Source organism: Mauremys reevesii, linkage group 14 (assembly GCF_016161935.1).
Source record: "Mauremys reevesii isolate NIE-2019 linkage group 14, ASM1616193v1, whole genome shotgun sequence".
Taxonomy (NCBI): domain Eukaryota; kingdom Metazoa; phylum Chordata; order Testudines; family Geoemydidae; genus Mauremys; species Mauremys reevesii.
Genome location: NC_052636.1, coordinates 9,775,037 through 9,796,933, shown reverse-complemented (window position 1 = coordinate 9,796,933; position 21,897 = coordinate 9,775,037). Strand labels below are relative to the sequence as shown.

The 21,897-nt window shown below is 52.8% G+C and overlaps 1 non-coding gene across 1 annotated transcript; it reads left to right on the top strand.

The window, feature by feature from the left end:
* The first annotated feature begins 466 nt into the window (after positions 1–466).
* TRNAV-AAC lies at positions 467–539 on the top strand. The gene has a single exon. It is a non-coding gene; the product is annotated as a tRNA-Val (tRNA).
* The last annotated feature ends 21,358 nt before the right edge of the window (positions 540–21,897 follow it).

The window sequence follows — 21,897 nt, the reverse complement described above, 5'->3', positions numbered from 1 at the left end:
CTCACCTTAACTGCTCACTCTCATTATAGTGTGGATGGCAACACCCATTTTTTTCATGTTCTCTGTGTATATATATATATATCTTCCTGCTGTATTTTCCACTGTATGCATCTGATTAAGTGGATTTTAGCCCATGAAAGCTTATGCTCAAATAAGTTTGTTAGTCTCTAAGGGGCCACAAGTACTCCTCTTATTTTTGCAGATAAATTAATGGAGGTGAAGTCCATTAATGGCTATTAGGCAGCCTGGGTAAGGAATGGTATCCCTAGCCTCTGTTTGTCAGAGGGTGGAGATGGATGGCAGGAGAGAGATCACTTGATCATTACCTGTTAGGTTCACTCCCTCTGGGGCACCTGGCATTGGCCACTGTTGACTGATAGGATATGAGGTTGGATGGACCTTTGGTCTGACCCAGTCTGGCCATTTTTCTGTTCTTATGAAGGGAAGGGCAGAGCCTTGTAACAGAGTTTCTGTAGTGTAGTGGTTATCACATTTGCCTAACACGCAAAAGGTCCCTGGTTCAAAACCAGGCAGAAACATAGTAGCTTAATTTTTCCCAGCTCCTAGTGGCCTGTCCCTGCTGTTGTAGGAGCAGCAGTGATTTCTATGCTCAATAGGTCTGTTATACTTCCCCCATTCCCATTTTTGTCTCCTCTGCCTCTCTGAATGCCTGTGAAGTGGCTTTCTCCCTCCCCCTCCCGCTCCCTCCTGCCATGCTTGTGGGATGAAGGGTCTGGTTGAACAGCTGGAAGATCAGAAGAGCTGCTAGATAGAGAAGGTGTCTGGGACTCTCATTAGGCAGCGATCACACACCCAGAGCATGGACACTGGCTGAGGTGGAGTGTGACCCACCAGATGCAGCCAAGTCATCTCCAGTCGCAGGCCATGAGGAGCAGGTCCTTAAAACGGGAAGGGGCCCTGTGCTCAGGAGTCACTCACAAGCTTGTACCTCCAGTGAACGCCCTTCGCCCCGACCGTCTGGCCAGTGGTTCGCTGCGTTGCAGTTCATTGTGCCTCAGGAAGACTTACCTTCATCGCACCGTCCATCGCGGTGCTGGGAGACACTTACCTGGCAGAATCCTGTGCCTGCCTCTTGTCTTCCTAGGGGTGGCTACTTGCAGCCCAGGAGAAGAAGGATGGTTCTGGTGAAAGGACGACAAGCAAAGCACTGGGAGGAAATTTGGGTGTGGGCTCTGCGCTGGGGGTGGGTGGGTGGTGCAGCTCCCAAAGTGACCGGTACACACAACCCTCTGGCAGCAGCTCCTAGATGAGTGGGGCCAGGGGATCTCCATGTGCTGCTGTCTGCAGGCGCTGCCCCCAGAGCTCCCATTGGCTACAGTTCCTGGCCAATGGGAGCTGCAGAGTTGGTGCTCGGGGCAGGGGCAGCACGTGGAGACACTCCCCCCACCCCAGGGGATGCTGGGACATGCCAGCCACTTCTGGGAGCGGCACGGAGGGGCGGATGTAGAGTGGGCAGGGAGCCACCTTAGTGCTGCTGGCACATCTCTGCACACCCGTTGTGGGGGGAGGGGAGCAGAGGGCCTCCATGTGCTGCCTGGGGTAGGGGCAGTGCACAGAGCTGCCTCCCCTCCCGGGTCTATTCCAGGAGTGGGTGGGTGGGGTCTTTTGGCCTGCAAGGTGCAGCAGGTCAGACTAGATGATCACACTGGTCCCTTCTGACCTTAAAGGCTCTGAGTCTAAAAGGGAGAGGGAAGTAAAGGAAAAAATGAACCAAGCATAGTAATAACAGGATGACTCCAACTGCTCATTATATAGTCCCACCCCTTTCTTCCTCCACTGGGTGTTTAATGACCTGTTGGGATTTGGGACACTGATTCTCTCATTCTATTGATAAACTGATACAATGTGACTGAAATTAAACCAATTCCCAGTGGAGGAACCATCATATCTTTGCATTGGTTGTGAATCAAACCCAGGTCAACTGCTTGGAAGGCAGCTATGCTCACCACTATACCACCAATGCCTCTGGTGAAAGTCTCTGATTTTTCACACTTGGTGTCTGGACACCTTACTTCTCAGCATGAGGCAAATGTCTCTGTGGTCTCTGCCGTTCATGGTGGGGAGTTTCCCCACTGATAACATTTCTTGCTGGGTCGGGGAGGGGAGAGAGAAGAGGCGTTTATTCTGTTTCATTCCTCTCCATTTTCTGTTCCTCCCCGTCCCTTCCAGGGTCCTCCCTTCCGTTTCAGGCTGTGCAGTGACACCCTCCCCGCACCTAGGACTCTCGAGCCTCTGGAGCAGCACGATCCCATGAGATCCTCAGTGACCAAGGGTCTTTTCCAACTTCCAGGAGATCCAGCTTGAGTCTAAAGGAAGCTCCTGTTCCTTCCTGGGGATCCTCTCTCCCTTCATGGAGATCAAGGTCATGAAGCCTCTGCCTTGCCTCCTGGGTCTGAATTAATGTCCCATTTCCCACTATGTGCTCGAAAGAAAGAAATGTTTCTAACCCAGGTGAGCGGCGTTAATTCAGCTGGAATCCTTCACTCACATTCCTTAGGAGATACAGACTCTCTGTGACACAGACTGACTGGGGTTCATCTCTGCATGTCCCCAGTGGGGAAGGAAAGACACTGAGGGCGAAGGAAGAAGATGGACAGAAGGAGTCAAATGGGGCTAGACCAGAATAGGACATTTTCTGCCTGTTAAAATGTACTAGACTCTAATTGCTTAAAACAAAACAAAAACCCACCAGCTTCTGTTTGAACCATCAGCTTTTCACAGAGCAGCCAAAGTGGTGAAGCACAGACACACATAACCACCGACAGCCCAAGTTTGTCTAAGAAGCACCTATAGTGGCTCATGCAGGGGGAAATACAGCTGTGGGTGTGAGTTCAGGCCTCACCCAGAGCGTTCGTTTTCATTAGCCACGGAGCTTCCCCCACTTGCTTTGCCCAATTCACATGGAAAGTGCCATAGGAGGGTGATGAGAGTAAATTCTAAACTCTGAAATGCGGAGGTTGGCCCAGAGATTGGGATAAGGGGTTTGAAGAGAAAAAGCTCTAAGAGTATAAAACCAGACAGTCTCCAGGGGCAGGTCCGGTACAACGCCTCAACAGGGAGCCATTCGGGGGAGGGGGTTTCACTTCCTCTGTTCAATGTCCTGAGAGGTATTTTAAGGTGAAGATAACACCATGGCTAACAGGTGACTGGCATGTCCTGGGTTAAAGAAAGGGACCTGGGTTAATAGTCAGAAGATTTGCGTTACCGTCACTGTCTGACTCCCCTTCAGTGCGGAGCAGGTTTGTACGTTGCTGGGTGAAACGCACAGACTCCTGGAGAGCAGGGGCAGCTGTTTCCATGGCAGAGAGCCTGGCACTTAGGAGACTTTCTACCTGTTTTGAAGCAATTCAGTAAAATAACAGAGGAGCTACAATGTCTGGTCCAAAATTTCAGCCGCCCCTGGTGCAAAAACGCTATTTTAGGATCTACATCGGAGGCTCCCGGCACTAGGACACCTGACCAGAGAGCTCAGTGGGGGCGTAACAGCTGCTGACTCTGAGGGTCCCGGGCTAAATCCACTTGCAGGGGGAAGTGTTTTGATTTATTTGATGGATAATGAGCACCAGCTACCAGGGGAGAAGCCCTGAGAGTCGCTGCCACTCCAGCTGCTGCTGGGGCAGGGGGGAGCCCCAGGGGGCCAGCTGCTGCTCTGGCCACCCCAGAAGTGCTGCCAGAGGCCACCAAGCTGTGGCTGCTCCTGCTGCCCTCGGGACCACTGGTCAAGTGGTCCCCACGGCCAGCCGCATTGGCCGCTGCTTGGGTGGTCCCTGGAGCCAGTTGATTGAGTGGCCCTGGAGTCAGCCACTGTGGCCACTGCAGAAGTCACGGAGGTTGCAGGAAGTCACAGAATCCATCACTTCCACCACCTCCGTGACAGACACGGAGACAAACCCCTCCCTGCTGTGACTGCAGTTCCTGGAAGGAAAGAGAAGAACAGAAAGTGACGAGAGAAAGAAAAAGAGAGACTCCCTGTCACCTCTCTCCCTGCTGCCTCCCCCCTTGTATTCTGTAACCCCATCTCACTGGGTTCCCTGTGCTGGTGCCATGGGGGTGACACTAGAGTTCTGGGGATTTGGGGGGCTCTTCATTTCTCAACATTTCACACAAATTTGTCTTTGGGCTGAAATTTCTCCTGTTAGGCCTCTCAGTCAGAGCTGTACCCCACCCTGTTTGCGGGGGGGGGGGGGAAGAGGGGAGATGTAAATTGCAGAGTAGGCAGAGAAGTCGCTCATAAAGGGTCATATTGATCTGGTGACTGGTTCTGACCGGGGTCACATGTCCTCTGACACAGGCTCATGTGCAGAACATGGGAGCTCTGGCTTGTCCTAAATGCTGTAGACTGTGAGTTCCTGGAAAGGGCAGGGGAGAGGGAGCAAGAGGAGAAAGGCAGAGACATTGGAGATGAGGAATTGGGGGAAGAAGAAGGAGAGAACAGAGAGACAATAAATGATTGAAGCAGAACAGGTGTCCCAACTCCGTCTTGCTCATCACAGATGTTCAGAGAGACAGGTAGTTGCAGGTTTTCCAGTATCAAGTCTGAACTTTTATTCTAACAATGTGCATTGAAATATCAAGGGGATCTCCACATACCTGATCTCTTCCCTCTCCCCTTTTTTAGTATTAATTTTTATTTTGACGTGTTTGGCTTAACCGTGATCGTCTCTTTCCCTACCTGTATTGCAATTTGGGGGTTATGTTTATTTTGCCTCCCTGTTGTTCATGTCATTATCATTATAACAGCAAAGGAAGCTGCAGGAGCAAAAACTGACTCAAAACTTCATTTCCCCATCGTGCCGGAACATCCTACAAACAGCTCACGCAGCTGGAATCATAACACGCAAGGCCAGGGGATGGGAGATGCAGGTTTCCAAGTGTTCTGTCTTTCTCAGATGACACATTCCAGCCCCTTGTGTGCCTCCATCCTGTATGACCTGCTGGACTTCGACACATTTATTGTTTCATTCTATAGATAATGTGATTGTAACACAATGTGACTGAAATTAAACCACTTCCAGATGAGGAAACAACAGAAGAGAAAAGCCATTATTGCATTGGCTGGGAATCAAACCCAGATGAATTGCTTGGAAAACACCTACACACACCACTATACCACCAATGCATCTGGCAGGAGTAGCTTTCCTGCAGCCTGTGTGTGCTGGCAGAGGGAGTGACACATGACCACAGAGTTAGTGAGCATTCGTGAGCAGCAAGCTGCCTGACAGCTGGGAGCAGAGTTAGGATCCCAGAGTGACTGAAAGGGGGCAATGGTGAAAACAGATCTCACTGGGAGCTGGCCCCACACCCGCCCCGCCCCTAGGAAAGGGGAACTGAAGCTCAACTTCAATCACAGAAAAATCTTCCCTGAGAAGGAAGGGGACAGCTTGTTTTAAAGACCAGGTTTGTGTTTGTTCCTGCTACATACGGAGGGGCTGGGTAGTGCTGATTCCAGCCCCCAGACTCTGGGAGGATAAGGAACAAATTCAGGCTGCCAGTGACCTGCAGGAGGGAGATGATCTTTTGACAGTGACAGATGCCTCGTCCTAAAGGCCTTTGTCTGCCCCCTTCCAGTGACTGTTTGGCACAGGAATGCAGCCCCCACTCCTGGGTCTCTCCTGGAGAAATAATGTTTCTGTGCAAAACACCAAAGCTTTTAACAGAAAGGAAGAAAAGGAAATGGCCACATGATGGGACTAGCACATAAGGAATGAAACACAAGATGCTTCTCCCATGTGCATTGACTTTTAACCTTGTTTGTGGTGGTGTTGTATCCATGTTGGTCCCAGGGGTCCCCTGGGGCGCCGGGCATTGGCCCCTTTTGGGAGAGTGGGCTAGATGAACTGGTCTGACTCAGTGTGGCTGTTCTTATGTTCTAACTGCTGGTTATGGAAGAGACGACCTTCCAGGCTCCACAGAACTGAAGAAGGGTGCTGGGTTAGCTCCACAGCTTGTCTCTTTCACCAACAGAGGTTGGTCCTCTGCAAGCTCCTACCCTCACCCGCCTTGTCTCTCTTGGACTCTGAAAAGTGCTTTCTCCCCTTGGAGAGACGTTAAGTTTCCCTTTGGGCAACTATCAGGCTGAAGCAATTGTATTGACTGTGACACTAGAATTGAAGATTTAATATTATAAATAAATGAATCTAAACCTGAGGTTCCGGTTTTCACATTGGTTTTTCTAACTCAGTTCCCAATGCTCTTCTAGAAAGGCCTCCAGGACGCCTGCCCAGCCCAGCAAAAGTGGCAAGGAGAAAGCCCACAATGCTGCTCTTTCAGGTATTTGAAGGCTGCTATCAAACCCCCCTCACTCCGTCAGTCCCCAGGCTGTGGCAGTGCGTAGGATTCTTTCGTCCTAAGTGCAGGACTCTGCACTTCTCCTTGTTGAACCTCCTCAGATTTCTTTTGGCCCAATCCTCCAATTTGTCTAGGTCACTCTGGACCCAAACCCTGTCCTCCAGCGCTTGGGTTCTTTACATGCTTTCACAGAGCAAAGAGCACATGTTCCATGATTTCATAGGGCAGAGTTCTGTGCTATTGGGAGCTTTCCCTGTGTGAATTTGACAGGTGGATCAACATAGAGACACATTGTGACCCTTCTCAGGGTGCTGAGGGCTGTGAGTCTCCTTGTTGCCACCTGCCACAAGAAAGAGGGAGTTTTGCATTTGGCAGCTGGATGTTAGTGACCAAACTCACCAGCCTGCTGGAACTCAAGGACCCTCCTCTGAGCTACAGCAGCCACCTTAACCCCTGAGTTCCTTCAATGTGTCCCCCTCTGGGGTCCAGCCCGGATCACCAGATACTCGGTGAAATCCCAGATCCTCTTTTCCTCAAGTATCCCAGGTTACTAGTTTTACTGTGGACCATTGCTACTGTATCTCACACAGCACCTGAGTACAGTTATCGAACAAGCAAAAAATTTATTTAACAACGGATAGAGATTTAAACAAACAAACATGAGTGATGGAAACCAACTGTTACCAACTAAACAAAGGCAGAAAATGATAGACTAGAAAGGGCAGCACAAAAAACAGAGAGGGGAACAATAAGATACTAAAAGGACAATGGTTGGAACTCTCCATTTCTCTCAGTCTTTGGACTGATGGGTACTAGAACTGTAGCAACAGTTGAGGAACCAGGGTAAATTAAATTTAAGGTTTGAGCTGCTAGTGAAGCATTTCCCACACTCACGGCATTCGTAGGGCCTCTCTCCTCGTGGATTGTTTGATGCCTAATAAGGTGCGAACTGCGATTGAAGGTTTTCCCACACTCAGTGCATTCATAGGGCTTGTCCCTTATGTGGATTCTCTGATGTACAGAAAGGGCTGAGCTGTGAGAGAAGGTTTTTCCACACTCACTGCATGTATTTTTTCTCTTTCGCCTGAGGATATCCTGCTGTGTTGTGGTTTCCATGAGGACCTTCTGAGTTCCCCAACAGGAAATAAATTTATCCACTTTCTTCCCTGGCTGGTTTCTTTGATCTGTTTTTGGTCTGTGCTGAATCTCCCAGGAGTTTCCCTGCTCATGACTCCTGGACACATTCCTTTTCGATCTTTGAGATAATGCTCTGTTTTTACCCACTGGCTCGACATTTTCAGGCTGAGAATTCTGCTCCTCTTTCTCACATGCCATTGCATCACCTGCTATGACAGAGACAGAAACCTCAAACAGGGATGGAAAGGAGAAGACCAAACAAAAACAAGTGCTGAAGACAGACAGGTCAAATAAAAATCAGGAGCTGAACTCCCCCAAAGTCTTCCCGCATATAGGAGAGAGGAGGGGGATGAATTCAGCCTTCACATCCCATCCAAATCCCCAGGGGGAAGGGAGGAAGCTACTGCCTGGTGTCTGCTAGGATCTATAGGAAGCCATGAACTATATTTACCCTGAGGATACGACCCTTGCTAGGGATAATAATGAACTGACAGACCTCCCCAAGGGCTTTGTTGGGCATCCCAGATGTTTCCTTCAGGCACTTACAGATTCCGAGGTGGTTTAATGTTTCCTCACCTGTGCAGGCACCTCTCAGGATCTCTCTTTCCTCTGAACCCTGGAGGTCTGGGACCCATGGCTCTTCCCCTTGTTCCAGATGGGAGATCACAACACATTGGAAAACTAGAAACCCTGCTCAGATGAAAGAAAACAAAGGAGTTCAGTTGATTTCATAAGACTTGGTCATAAAAAAACATTCTATTCATTTAACTTCAGTGCTTAGTGTGACCTGGTGCGGCAGGGGCAGTTCTCACTGAAAATGCCAAGATCAGGGCAGGCTGAAAAAGACAGAGCAGATGCTCCCAGAACTGCTAGTTAACACTGAAGTTAAACTCACCGACCAGTCACCAACTGTGCTTCTGATCCCCCCACCCCAGGGGTTATCGAGAAGCTGAAAAGAGAAATCACACAGCCCCCTTTATTCCATCCCAGTTCTCTGACTCCTAATCAGCAGCGAGGTCCAGTACAGTGAGAGGTTATTTAAAAACTCTGCTCACATAAACAAAGTGTTCCTCTGACCCCAAAGGGTCAGCCACATCACCAGGTCAGTATAGGTTTGGATATTACCCAAAATTCCATCCTTCCAGACAATCCTTTAGCATCTAAACTAAAGGTTTAAACGAAAGAAAGACAGAAAGAAGTTAAATGGGAAAGCAGTCAGATATATCCATTTTGGAATGTATCAGGTTCTTAGCAGTATTGGTGAGTTGCTGGATTGAAAGTCTGCCTGGAACACATCCACAGCTTGGATGGGTCATTCAGTCCTTTGTTCCAGGGTTCAGTTTGTAGAGAAGTTGCTCCAGAGGCAGGAAGGGGGATTGAAGACAAAATGGAGATGATGCAGCTGCCCTTTACATTCCTTTTGCCATGTGGCCTGTACTTCCTGTGTCCCAAACACAAGATTCACAGCACATGGCATGGAAAAGCCTTGGAGTTCTCAGTAGACAGGCATACCCCGGCATGTCTTGCTGACTCAATAGGTGTATCCCCTTGATCCTTTCCATGGGCTCATTGTACAGATGATGACCCTGAATGGGCCATCAAACAGGCTAGGCAGTGTTGATGCCAATATGTCTGGGGATGTCACCCAGAAACACTGCACAAATCTGGAAATACAGATATACCCTACATATCTATAACTCACAATACAAAGGTGATACAAACATTGAAACAAAATTATCATACTTGGCAAATCATAACATTTTCACTGATACCTTACATGGCATATCTAGCACGATTCATTGCAATTTTATCAGATTATATTATTATTTTATTATTAATATCAAAGTGTCTCACAATTCCATACAGTGTCACACCTGGTAAACCAGTGAATTCCCAGGACCAGTTCCCCAGGTCCTTGAAGATGCCAAACACTGTGCTTATGAGGGATTGAAATACCCACATATCTGCTGGGAACACACCCACAGACACTGTGTCAGTCTATACCCCTGTGTTCTCTCTTCTAGAAAATTATGATCAATTTTGTACGCAGTATGGCTTGTGAGGTATCATTTAAAAACGCATAATCTACTGAATATTATCCTCCTGTTAAAATGTGTAGTAACACTGTATGTAAAGTTATGAGATTTTACAGTATGATATTACTGAAAATGTTACAATTCTGGGGAACACCCACAGAGCAGTTCCTCAGAGACAGCAAGGCAAACAGCTGGTCAAACAGCCATTCTCCTGTAGGGGGAAGGTGTGAAGAAGACATTTACATTCCATCACAGGGACCTCTTGAAGCTGTTGTGGAAAACGACCACATGATTGATTTTGAATCAGCTCAGCCTGAGGCTCTTCTCTTAGTTAAAAGTGTGCAGGGGGAGACAGCTATTGGAATACTGACCCCCTGAGTTAAAAATCACACAAGCGTTTTAAAGCTTAAAACCACAAACAATGACACATACGTTGCACGTTAATTTCCTTATTTGGAATATATTGCAAAATATGATGCAAGCAATGTTGGAAATAATTAAGAAAGGGATAGATATGACAGAATATATCATATATCATATTTGTAAAAACAGCAAATAAATCCATGATAGACCCACATTTTGAATACTGCATGCAGATGTTGTCGCCCCATCTCAAAAAAAGATATATTGGAATTGGAAAAGGTTCAGAAAAGGGAAACAAAAATGATTAGGGGTATGGAACATTTATGCCAGACCTAACCCCCAGTTTCACTTGAGCAAACAGGAGCTATTTGACACTGTGTGATACGGCTCCTGTGCTCTGTTCCCAAAGTGTTCTGCAGCAGGGGAGGCTCTCTGGTAGTGTGTGTGTGTGTCACTGGCATATTGGGGTGATGCTGAAACAGGACAGAGTAGAGGTGGCATTGGAGGGCTGGTGTGAACTTTATCTCTTCATTTCCCCTTCCAAGAACCGAGGGGACAGGAACCCTTACCCAGCGAGGTCACAGTCTCATAGCTCTCCTGCATGACATCCCAGTAGAGGGCTCTCTGAGTGGGGTCCAGCAGAGCCCACTCTTCCCTGGTGAAATGCACAGCCACCTCCTCGAAGGTCACCGGCCCCTGAAAGAGCAAGAGTCCAACACTCAGGACCTCTTTCCCCACTCACAGCCCCACTATTTGTGGCAGAGAGGAGTGAATCAAATGGAAGCTCTGGGTGGATCCCACTCAACAGAGTCCCACCCCCACCCCGCTCAGAGTATCCAGCAAATACCAGGGTGAGGGGACGAAGAGAGAGCCCCTTGTCTCTCCCAGCAGATCCATCACACACCTACTGGCCACCGACTGATACAGGAGATGGAGCCCCTAGCAGGGTCCAGGGAGAGCTCCCTGGTAGGAAGCCCAATAACCTCCCCATTGTGAGGAGCGGGATATGAAGGGAGAGGCAGCTCCAATAAGCCTGACTCATGGGTGCCCCCTTCATATCTCACAGCAGCCGCTGGTCAGTGAGCTCAGGCTCCAGCACTGGGAGTCTGGTCAGTTTGACTAGCTCCATGTAGGTGGGCTATTTTCTTTCTTCACAAATTAGGGCATTTCCACCTCCCAACCTCCTGGGTCTGTTCCTAGAATCTAGGGCACTTATTAAATAACTCCCAGCAGGTTTGCCACACCCTGGCCTCCTCCTTTCTCCACCCTGTGCATTTCCTGCCCCGCTCCAACCTCCAAACCAGACTGTGCAAACCTTCCCATCTCCGGTGTATTTGCTCTCCCTCTCCTCCAGCAGGAGCCCACCAGCAACCCCCCGATAATCCCTACCTGAGTTGGCTCCACTGCAGCCATTTCTCTTCCCTGTCCCACGCCAGGCTGGGATGAGCTGGAGGAAAACATGGACGCCATTCTGCAGCCTGTCTGGGGGAGAAGGGCAGTTGTGGGCGTTTCAGAACCGGTTTTAGTTAACTTCACATCAGAATTCCCCCAGGCCCTTTCCCTGCAGACAGACACCCTAGATCCTGCCATGCTGGGAAATGCTAAATCTGTTTATTACAATGTAGACCTGGCCCCTCCTGCCAGGCTAAGCCCAGACACATTTTTAACCTCCCTTCTCCCTCCCCTTACCCCCTAACAAAGTCTGTGAACACAAGGCTAGAAAAGAGCAGAACCAAAGGAGTCACTGTGGGGGATTCCCTCAGACACTGACCCCACGGCAGCCACACCCCAGCAGGGGGAATATGGAGTCAGGAACTGGCTTTTCCTCTGTCTGATCCTTGTTTTGTTCACTGGAAAGTGGTTCTGCCCAGGGATGCAGCAATACATGTGTCTGGGTGGAAATCTCTCCCCCCTCATTTCTCCCACTGCCCCTTTCAGTCTCTCCTTCCCCTGTCCTCTCTCCCTGCCCCTCTGGCTGGGAAAGTCCCATTCCTGGGGGCTTTGCTCTCCCAGGGCTGGATTTTCTCCTGGCAATTGCTAATGGGAGGAGAAATAGGGAGGGGCTGTTTGTGCAGAGTCACTTTCTTGCCAGACCCAAAGACTTTCCCTGAGGTCTTTCAGTTACCTGGAGACTTGGCTCAGAATTTAGTATTAACAGGGCCCAGGGCTGCCCTAGGAGGCTAGGACCAGCTGGAGAAAGTCATCCCCTGGGCCGGGCAGAGAAGCAACTTTAATTCAGGTCACTTCCCAGCACAGAACCCCTCTGGGGGAGCAGCAGCTGCTAAGCTTGGTCTCCCAGATCACAATGGAGGCTGCAGCGTCTGACCCAGGAAGCTGAACCCCAGTATCCTGAGCAGAGAGGGACAGAGTGTTTGAGCAGCTTCCCTCCTTTAGCTCTCTGGGGAGAGCAGCTAATGAGAGCCCCTCCTCACAGGGAGAATTGGTAATCTCATTTGCCCTACTGTCCATCTGGAGTCACTCCTTGTCTTTCCATACAGTGACTCTGGATTAACAATGGTCTCAATGAAACCAGAGTTCAGAAAGAATGAGTCCAGAACGCTGTGGAAGAGACCATTGCGCGGCAGTGCTGACCCCCTTCCCACCTCCCTCACCCCCAGATCCAGTACAAGGACTGGACAATCTAGGAGAATGGAACTGGAAGTTCCTGAAGTTTTCAAGAGGGGAGAAGAGCAAAAATCTGTGATTTCACCTCACAGTGACTGGGCCTGGCCGGGGAATGTCAGGCAGTGCTTGGAGCCAGGATTCTGGCATAAGCTAATTAGGGAGAAGAAGCGAGGTCGGGAGCGGCCCCCAGAGCCCCAGTCAGCCCCCGCCCCCCAGATACTCCCTGGGACCCAGCCCCCAGAGTCCGTAGCCAGAGATCTCAGATACCCCTCAGAGCCTCACCAGCCAGAGAACCCCCACCAGACCGTCACTGCCAGGTTGGGAATCCCAAAGGGTTTTCCCCCTCACCCCAAGAGACCCCAGAAGCCAGAGACTCCCCAAAAGGGACCCCCACTGGGAACTCAGTCCCTCACTGCCTGCCTAGGACCCCTCCCCCCCTGCCCTCCAGCAGGATCTGCCCTGCCCTTTGCCTGGCACCCCCTCCTCCCCCCTGCGGGATCCCCTGATGCTTTACAGGGGCACCCCCTGGCCTAGCGCCGGGGATTCTCCCACACACACTCTGTGCACTGGGCACGGCAGCGATCCCAGGAGTCTGCGGGGGAAGCCCAGACAGAGCCCCTGGCACAGCACCAGGCTCCCTCTAACCCCCTGTCCCGCCTCCCCAAGAGACGCCCACCCCGGCTGTTCTGCAGCCAACAGGCCCCCAGCGATACCCACCTCCAGGACCCACAGCCTCAGGGCTGGGCACATCACAACCACCCCCTGAAACCCCAAATCTCCAGAACCCACCAACCTAACTAGGGTACCCCCTGCCCAGCCACCCAGAGGCCTCCCCCTACCACAATCCCCCTTCAGCTGCTACCTCCCCACCCAGCCCCAGCCCCACCCCCACCCAGCCACACTGTTACCTCACAGTGCCTGAGAAGTGGATAAAAAGTGACCACCGCCCCCTGCTGGCCAATCACACAGGCAGAGGAAGCCCTGGGGGATGCTTCTTTAACAGGAGAATGGAAGGCCTGGAGGGACAAAATAGATAAGAAATTTCCATGCCCTGTCACTAGCAAATAATGGCCACCATGGATCCACCCCAGAGGTGGCTGCATCTTAGCACTGCGGGAAGCAGCCCCTCACAGAGGCCATTTGTCATGGGGTTTGGGATACTTCTGGACCCACACTGCACTCAGAGTGACCTCTTCATCCCATGCCAGCTGGAGAAAATAAAAGGGTCCAGCCAAATCTCCCATTAATAGCTGGGAACCACTGATCCCCAAACAGGGGGAGGCCTCTGGCTTTGATGTGTATTAAATATCTGGCTAGTCTCTTTCTTCAGCAAACATTTTAACAGAGATAAAGGAGGGAACAAATGATTCGCAAAGGAGAAGGGAAAGATGATCTCTGGGCAATTTAAGCCCCTGCGACCTCCAGGATGGAGAAGAACTCAGGGCAACAGGTTCCCTCGAAGGAAGAAGTTGGTGGGATTTAAAAACACGGGGAACAGCCCCAAACCTGAGAGGATTTTTAACTGACATTTGATAATGACATAGAAAAAGGCAAAAGCTGAGCTTTGAGAGCAACGTTCAGAAATGAAAGAGAAAGGGTGGAAATCTGAGAGATTTTGGATCCATTTTGCAAATTAGAGAGAGGAAAGTGGAAATTCAGAGGGATTTTATATCAGTTGTTGATAGGAGGTAAAATATGAGTGTTTCACATCAATATTTGATAAATGAATAAAGAGGAAATGGGCAACATTTGCAAACATTTTATATCCAGGTTCAAGAATCTGAGAAAAGGTGTAAATCTGAGATTTTCTTGGTATTTTATAATTAGAGAGACAGGGGGAAATCTCAGGGCATATTCAATTAGAAATAGACAACTAGAGAGAAGTGGGGCAAACATTTAGGTTATTTTATATGAACCTTTGAGATTTGCAAGGAAAATGTGTCACAAACTGCGTATTTGATAACATGAGAGAAAAACACCAAGATCTGAGGGGATTTTATATTGCTGTTAACGAACTAGTGGAAAAGTGGGACTGTTGGACTGGATTTTATACGACTGTCCAATACATAAACACAAAGTAATGGTTCCCCCACCCCCACCATTCCCATGGGCAGCAGGAAGCCCTTTGAGGAGCTGATTGAAAGGGCAAGGGAGGGGGAGCTGAAAGGTCCCTGGATAAAGGAAGGGGGCAGCAGTGGGGGACGGGTGGGTGACTGGCAACTGATGGCCCCCGCAAGGAGTCAGCTCCCAGCCCTGGGTTTAGCAGGCCAGTGCTCCAACCACTGAGCCATCCCACCCCCACTCCAGGGGCAGCCATGTGCTGGGGAATGACTCAGGGCAACAATTTCCCACTTAAACAAGGACAAATCGCTGCAGATGAAATGGGTGGGAAAATGCCCCTCACTAGAGAAGATTTTAAACTGACGTTTGAGACTCATGGGGAGAACGGGGGAAATCGGGGGAGACGGGAGAGCTGATCATTGGAGGGGAAAGGGGGGGAATCGCCCCAGATTTTATAGCCCGTGTGAGACACAGAGAGAAAAAGGGCAGAACTAGAGAGAATTTGTATCGGGGGCGAGAGGCAAGTGGCACAAACAGGGACAGGAGCCAATTAACCCCCCTCCCCCCTTCGCCCGCCCGCGTCCCACTGACCTTCCCCCCCCTACAACTCCAGCTTCTCCCCTCCCTGCCTGACACCCCCCATCTCCCCCCACACCACAGGGGATCCCCCCCGCCAGGCCCCAGTCTCTGCCCCCCAAATCCCACTGGGGATGAGGCAGCTCTGAGGCTTCTCCCAGGTTCCCCGGGGCAGAGTCACTTTCCTGCCCAGCCCCAGTGCCCCTCCCGGGGTCTCTCACTCCCCGGGGGCTCCGTGGGAGGCTGGACACCAGGAATGCAGGACGGCAGGAATGGGGGTGACAGGCCTCCTGTGCCTCAGTCTCACGGCGGGACCCAGGGGGCTCGTCGCTCTCCGGCTCGGGAGCGCTGGGAAGACCCGACCGTGGACGGGCCGTCGCTGGGGGGGGCGGCCCCGCGCAGGCGCTGAGCACGTCCTTATATCACTTCTGTGGCAGGAAAAGTGCTGAGGAGATGGAACGCTGAGGGCTGGTTTTGGCGGGGAAAACCGGTTTGGACTGGTTTGAGCCTGTCCCCTGATGGTAAACAAGTCCCCTCTCAGAGATGGAGTCCAGGGGTCAATAGTTCATATGCTCCAGATTGGATCTTATTTTAAAGCCAGTGATTTACTTCATAAACATCTTATTAACCAACTAATTGAACATATTGAACAGTTTATACTTCTTACACCTAACAATGAGATAAAAAAAACACAACACAGACAAACCTTATCGGTAACAGCTAATGTCCTAATTGGGAAATCAGCAGCGGTTTGTAGTGGGGGGAGCGCACAGTCTGAATGTGGATGACCCGACCTCAGCCTCCAGCCCCACATAGCAGTGGGGGTTGGGACTCTCTGTGCATTGGTGTGGTGGCTGAGTGGTTAACCAAGCAGTGACAATCCAAGGAGGTTCCCTGAGTCAGTCTCACTCCTGAGGAGATTCTGCACCAAAAAAATTCTGTGCACAATATTTTAAAATTCTGCAAATTGTATTTGTCAATAAATAAATGTGGAGGCTCCAGCACTGCAGGGGGGAGCACAGGCTGCTGGATGCACGGAGGTGGGAGATCACCCTGCAGCCCCCACTCTCCTCCAGTGAAACAGACTTGGTGGTGGGGCTGCACCTCTCTGCTGCCTACTTCAGGAGCCCCAAAAAGACTCCCCAGAACTGCTCATGAGGGGCACATGTGCCTTCCCTTTGCTTCCCCATCAGGAAGTCAGAAAGCCTGAGCAGCTGGCCCCGGGCGATTTGAAAGGACCCGGGGGCTCCTGCCACCACTACCGGCAGCACAGCAGGACTAAAGTGGATTCCTGCCCACCCTCGCTCCGCACGGCGCACCACTCCCAGAAGCATATGGCACATCCCTGCAGCCCCCGTGGGGTGTGTCTCTCGCACGCTGCCCGCACCCCAAGTGCCAACTCTGCCATTGTAACTGCGGCAATGGGAGCTGAAGGGGTGGTGCCAGCGGGCAGTGGTGCCAGGAGACCCATGCCCCCCGGGCCTCCTCCATGTAGGAGTTGCTGCCAGATGGGGGGTGTGGGTCACTTTCGGGAGCTGCCCAAGATAGGTGCCACACCCTAACCCTCTGCCACAGCCCAGATCCCACACCCCGCCCACACCCAAACTCCCTCCCAGAGCCCAGCACTGCCCCCCTGCCCCGCAACTCCCTGCCCCAGCCCAGAGCCCACATCCAAACTCCCTCCCAGGGTCCACCCCCCGCCTCCCCAGCACCCCCACCCCCCGCCCAGCCCAGAGCCTGCACCTCATGTACCCAAACTCCCTCCAACAGCTTTGGGGGCGGGGTGAGGAAGGACGGACAAGACTTGGACCAGTTCTGGGCATCACCAAAAGTTATATAAACCTGGTGACGCTGAGCTGAAGCCCCAGTCAAGGCACATCTCTCTCCTTACAGGGGGGGACTCTGTGGGGCAGGGCGCTGCTGGGGGTTTATTCCGTCCTTTAATGGCTGTGGAAGGGGGAACAGGGAGAGAATTTGCCCCTCTGTTCTCTGCAGAACACGTGCAGGCAGCGGGATTATCTCCAGGGCTGTAACAAAACACAAACTAGCAGAGGGGGGAAGGGATTTCCTGCAGGATGGATTCCCAGTGCAGCTCCCAAGCTGTGCCCTGGCGAGCTGTGCCCAGGGGATTTAGACGCTTTAGAGGCAGGTGATTGACACGTGCTGGGTCCCACCCCCAGCGCTGAACGGACACATGCTCGCTGCCTTCTCAGCCGGGGGCTCCGGAGTCTGATGGTTCAGCAGCACCAGCCCCGCCCCCGCTTTTCCCCTGGGGAGCCCCGGCCCCCTCCTGCCCCCTCCGGGCTGAGGCGGGTCCCCGCGTGTCCCACCCCCCTGCGTGGGGCCCGGGGGCGGGGCCAGGCCCGGGGAGGAGCCGCCCCTTCCTGCCCCCCCCCCGCCGGCCCCCGCCCCTTTGTGCAGCAGCGGGGCCATGGCCGGGGCCGGGAGCGCGGCGTGGGGGCTGCTCCAGCCCTGCAGCCCGCGGGGCAGCGCGGTGGGTCTGGGGACACGCGTGGGGCGGACACGCTGCCACCGGGGCGGGCCCGGCTGCCTGGTTCGCCCCCTGCCCGGGGGGGGTCCCGGAGCTCCCCGCGGCCGGAGCGGGGCTGCGGGGCGAGTGTCTCGGACGGGGCCGGGGCGGAGCCCGGGAGAGGCTGGGCCGGGAGCTGCAGGAGGGGCGGAGCGCGGCTCGGCTCAGAGCTCAGGCCCAGGCTGGGCCCGGGGTCGGATCTGGGGTGTCAGAGCCTGGCGGGGAGCGGCTCTGGATGGGGCTGTGGGAGCTGGGAGTGCGCTGGGGTCAGGGCTGTGGGGAGCGGTTGGGGTTGGGGGAGCTGGGAGTTTGGGGTCAGGGCTGGAGGGGTAGCGGCCGGGAATGGGGCTGGGGAGCTGGGAGTTTGGGGTGCGCTGGGGAGCAGCTGGGGATGGGGCTGTGGGGAGCTGGGAGTTTGGGGTGTGCTGGGGTCAGGGCTGGGGATGGGGAGCTGGGAGTGCGCTGGGGGTCAGGGCTGGTGCGGAGCGGCTGGGGATGGGGCTGTGGGAGCTGGGAGTGCGCTGGGGTGAGGGCTTGGGGAGAGCTGCTGGGGATGGGGCTGTGGGAGCTGGGAGTGCGCTGGGGTCAGGGCTGGGGAGCGGCTGGGGTTGGGGCTGTGGGGCTGCTGGGAGCTGGGAGTTTGGGGTGCACTGGGGGGTCAGGGCTGGGGGATGTTTGGGGGGCTCCGTGTTCAGATCTGGCCCTGCGGGAGCTTTGGGGGCTGGCGCTGGGGAAAGTGGGGGACTGTCTGAAGTTGGCTGCTTGGGATGTGGGTGAGGCCCCGGGGAGCTGGGGGTTGGGCTGCACCCCTGTCCCTGCAGCCTGGGGCCCTGCGTTTCCTCTGGAAAAGCTGCTCCCTGTTTCACCAGCTCCTCTCAGTCTGAGTCCCAGGGACCCTGCACTGGCGTCTGCAGGGCAGGACGGGCCCTGAAATCTGGCAGCTGGGAGGTTTGCAGCAGTTTCTAACCCTCCTTCCCCTACTTCTTCCAGGAGGCCCCACAAAAGCATCTGGCCCCTCTGGGAAAAGAGAGAGAAGCAGCCAAAGCCGAGGAGGAGCGGCAGAGCGAGGAGCTGCTGGTAGGTGCCCAGAGCCCCCTGCCACTTAGGTTTGCCTGGCATAAGAATGACCTGGTGAGTGCAGGGTCCACCCTGCCAGCCTCAGCCAGGGATCCATCCCCGCTGGAGCCCAGGGAGCCTGCAGGGTCAGACACGGGGGTAACGTGATGCCCTTAGGACGCAGGAGGCTGCTGGGCAGGAGAGGGTCAGTCTGTGTTAGCCCAGAGCCCCTGCCCACAGGCTGCCTGGATGTCACAGTGACCAGGGATCCTTTCTAGCTCCTGGGGGGATGGGGAGGAAGGAGATGAAATGTGGGCTGCAGAGGTGGAGGATTTGGCTCAGTGCACGTTGATGAGGTTTTGGGGAGAAGTGTCCCTCCTGGAGGTGATGTACAGCTCACCCCGCTCCTGATCCCGTCTCCCTTCCCGGGATAAATGAACTTCCCATCCCCCACTGCAAGAGCTCTTGTGTTCTGGTAAATAACTCTGCCACCCGCCCCCAGGTGCATTTATGATTTTCTCCTGTTATGGAGCAGATGAATTTCAATGTTGATAAATGCAAAATAGTGCATATTGGAAAAGATAATATCAAATGCACAGAAAATGATGAGGTCTAAATTAGCTGTTACCGCTCAAGAAAGAGATTTTGGAGTCACTGTGGCTAGTTCTCTGGAAACATCCACTGAATCTGCAGCAGCAGTCAAAAAAGCAAACAGAATTTTGGGAATCATTAGGAAAGGGATAGAGAGTAAAACAGAAAATATCCTATTGCCTCTATATAAATCCATGGTATGTCCACATCTTGAATACTGTGTACAGATCTGGTCGCCCCATCTCAAAAAAGATATATTGGAATTTGAAAAGGTTCAGGGAAGGTCAGCAAAAATGATGAAGGATATGGAACAGCTTCTGCATGAGGCGAGATTAATAAGACTGAGGCTATGGCTACACGCCGCAGCTTTTAGCCACACGACTGTGCCGCTATAGCCGTTCTGCTGCCAGGCGCGCAGTGTAGCTGCTCTTTGTTGGCAGGAGAGAAGTGCCAGTGTAGACAAAGCCTGAGACTGTTCACCTTGGAGAAGAGACGACTAAGGGGGGATATGGTAGAGGTCTATAAAATCATGACTTGTGTGGCGAAAGTAAATAAGGAAGTGTTATTTCCTCCTCATAACACAAGAACTAGGGGTAACCCAGTAAAATGAACAGGCAGCAGGTTTAAAACAAATAAAAGGAAGTATTTCTTCACACAACACACAGTCAACCTGTGGAACCCCTTGCCAGGGGATGCTGTGAAGGTCAAGACACTAACAGGGTTCTAAAAAGAACTAGAGAAGTGCATGGAGGACAGGTCCATCAGTGGCTATTAGCCAGGATGAGTGGGATGGTGTCCCTAGCCTCTGTTTGCCAGAATCTGGGAATGGGCAACAGGGGATGAAATCACTTGATGCCCTGTTCTGTTCATTCCCTCTGGGGCACCTGGCATTGGCCACTGTCAGAAGACAGGATACCGGGCTAGATGGGCCTTTGGTCTGATCCAGTCTGGCTGTTCTTATGTTCTCTGTTCCCCTGTTACTGAGCCGCCCTCTCCTTGTTGCAGAAACAGACGGCAGCCGAGAGGCAGAAGATCGTCTGGGAGTGGCAGGAGCTGCGAGGGTTTCTGGAGGAGCAGGAGCAGCGGCTGCTGTCCCGGCTGGAGGAGCTAGAGAGAGCCATTGTCCAGAGAAGGGATGAGGGCGTCTGCAGCCTGTCCTGGGAGATTTCTCTGCTCAGCGAGAGGGGAGGAGAGAAGGGGCAGCAGCCGCTGAGCCAACCCCTGCAGGTCAGGCTGTCATTGCAATGATCATACGCAGCGTTTCTCTAGGCGCGTCTGAGCTCTAGACCCCAAAGCTCTTTGCAGAGTGGGGTCAGGGGCATTATCCCTATGGGACAAATGGGGAAAGTGAGGCAGAGGGAGAACAAGAGCCCTGCCCAAGGTCACCCAGTGAGTCTGGCAGCGGTGCCAGGGATGGGCCCTGAGAGTCCTGGATGCTGCAGCCCCAAGACCTTCTCTCCTGGAAATGTCTCTGCATTTGCACTTGGAGGGTGAAATCCCCTCCCCCACCATGCTGAGGTCCCGAGCCAGGCCTAAGGCCCCTGTCACTGCAGGTTAATGGGTTTAGTGGGACCAGGGGCCTTCTGGGTCTCTCAGCACTGGGGGGAATTTGATTCTCAATGCAGAGAAATATCTTCTGCCTGTAAAGTGCCCGGGGAGAAGATTTCCACAGTGGGACCTGCCCGCAGGGATTGCTGGGGCTGGTAGGGGGGCAGCAGCTCTGGGAATGGAAACCTGAAATTCCCCTACTGCCCGAGGCCTCAATGGTGACCCCTGCAGAGCAGGAGGCCTCCCCGCCCAGGGACACTCCCCCTGACGGTCTCCTCTCTCTCTCTTTTTTAGGGTGCTGGGAGCACTGGGGGCAGGTAAGTCCTGGGCTCCATTTCGCTCCCCCTCATGGGCCGCTAGGTTTGATAACTGCACTGAGTAGGAAGCTGCCCCCTGCCCTGGGAGCGTGTGATTCTGTCTCCCCTAGTGGCTGACTCGGGTAGGAGACAAGCCGGTTACTGTCTGGTCGCTCATGAGGTCACAGCAGGGCTGCTAGACCCAGGGCCGATGGGACAGACCAGGCCTGTCTCCTGGACTGACGTGGCCGCGTCACGTACTCAGAGGGTGCAGAATCTCAGCTTTCGCCTTTGTTAAAGTGAGTTGCTGGCCCTCAGCACCTCCCCAGTGTAAAAGGAGACAATGTTGCCTTGCTGGGGCTGCCAGCAGCCTGAAGCCACAGCTCTGAGAGCGAGAACTCTCCTGTCCCCTGTTAATGTCATCGGGGTGTCAATGGAAATGGCAGCACTTTGATGTGAACATTAAACGTTCCCTGGCTGATCACTCAAGCCGGTGGAACGGGGAGAGGGCGGGAGTGAAACCTTTGTGGGGTGGGAATAGGGGGTTGCTGTAGGGAGGGAAGAACAGAGGAGAGACAACAACAAGGAAGCGAGAGAGAAATGGAGAAAGGAGGGTGGGAAAGGCAGGGAAACACAGGGAAGAACCAGCATGGCCCTACAGGGGTGTCCAGGAGGGGGCTGTTTTCCTCCTGAGTGGCACTGAACGTGACAGACAAAGACTTGGCAAAATACTAAGAACTAAAATTTATTTCCCATACAAAGGGCAGAT